Raw genomic sequence first — 1,536 nt, forward strand, 5'->3', positions numbered from 1 at the left:
GGTTACTGTCCCCTTATCTCTTGCTGCTTCTAGGATTCTCTCCTTCATTTTTACCCTGGCTAATGTAATTATGATGTGCCTTGGTGTGTTTCTTCTTGGGTCCAACTTCTTTGGGGCTCTCTGAGCTTCCTGGATTTCCTGGAAGTCTATTTCCTTTGTCAAATTGGGGAAGTTCTCCTTTATTATTTGTTCAAATACGTATTCAATCTGTTGCTTTACCTCTTCCCCTTCTGGTACCCCTATAATTTGGATGTTGGATCATTTAAAGATGTCCTGGAGGTTCCTAAGCTTCTCCTTGTTTTTTTTGAATTCTTATTTCTTCATTCTTTCCTGTTTGGTTGTTTTTTTCTTCCTTCTGGTCCACTCTATTGTTTTGAATCTCAGTTTCCTTCCCATCACTATTAGTTCTCCGTGCATCTTCCTTCATCTCTTTTATGGCAACCTGTAGTTTTTCATCTAATTTGTGCCTAAAATCAACCAATTCCGTGAGCTTCCTGATCACCAGTGTTTTGAACTGTGCATCTGATAGATCGGCTATCTCTTGGTCACTCAAAAGGATGAACCCTGGGTCATTGCTCTGTTTTTCTGTTTGAGACACATCTCTCTCTCTCTCTCTTTTTTTTTTTTTTTTTTTTTGGTCTGGTCGCTCCTGTTACAGTGAGGGGTGGAGCCTTAGGTGTTCACCAGGGGCTGGGCACCCCAGTCACTAGATTGTGACAAAAACATGGAACGCTTCACGAATTTGCGTGTCATCCTTGCGCAGGAGCCATGCTAATCTTCTCTGTATCGTTCCAATTTTAGTATATGTGCTGCTGAAGCGAGCACAATTTTACAGGTTTGATTCCCAGTCAGGGCACACGCCTGGGTTGTGGGTTCGATCCCCAGTCCGGGAGCCTACCAGGGGCAACTCATTGAGGTTCTCTCTCTTCCTCCCACCCTTCCTCTCTAAAAGCAATGAAAAAAATGTCCTCAGGTGAACATTAAAAAAAAAGATTCACCAACCCCTGTGGGCTGAGCAGGGCTCCCCCGTCACCTCAGAACAGGGGAGCCACTCAGCTCACTGGCTCTCGGGGTGCGGGGTCCCAGGCGCGGTGTAAGAGGAGGCAGGGTCTGAACGGCCTTTCTCGGTGTCACCATGTCCTGGGGCAGGAACCCAGACCGAGGTCAGGTGCTGGGAGCAGGGACGGCAGGACTGGAATCTTCTTGACCTCCGGGAGGACAGGACCAGCTACCCTGGGGGTGGGGGAGACAGGGGCCCCTGGGTGGCGGGTTTCTGGCCTGGGAGGCTGGAAGATGATGGCACCGTGGACCTGACGCCAAGGCTACTGGGGAAGGTGCCCCTTGGGCAGGTGACCTGCACTCCGTTTGGGGAAATAAGAAAGAAACGGAAGCCATCATTTCGGACCTGGTGGAACACAGTCTCTTGGGAAAGCTGGCACCCACACCTGCGAAGCAGCTACAGCGACTGAGAAAGGGATTCATTCACCTGTGCGTGCAGAAGGAGGTGCTGCAGTCAGACATGCTGCAGGGGCTCAG

At 49.6% G+C, this 1,536-nt stretch overlaps 1 non-coding gene across 1 annotated transcript; it reads right to left on the reverse strand.

Moving 5' to 3' along the window:
- Positions 1–718: 718 nt before the first annotated feature.
- LOC114508309 lies at positions 719–825 on the reverse strand. The gene has a single exon (XR_003685539.1). It is a non-coding gene; the product is annotated as a U6 spliceosomal RNA (small nuclear RNA).
- Between the last annotated feature and the right edge of the window lie 711 nt (positions 826–1,536).

Source organism: Phyllostomus discolor, chromosome 10, assembly GCF_004126475.2.
Source record: "Phyllostomus discolor isolate MPI-MPIP mPhyDis1 chromosome 10, mPhyDis1.pri.v3, whole genome shotgun sequence".
NCBI classification, from domain to species: Eukaryota; Metazoa; Chordata; class Mammalia; order Chiroptera; family Phyllostomidae; genus Phyllostomus; species Phyllostomus discolor.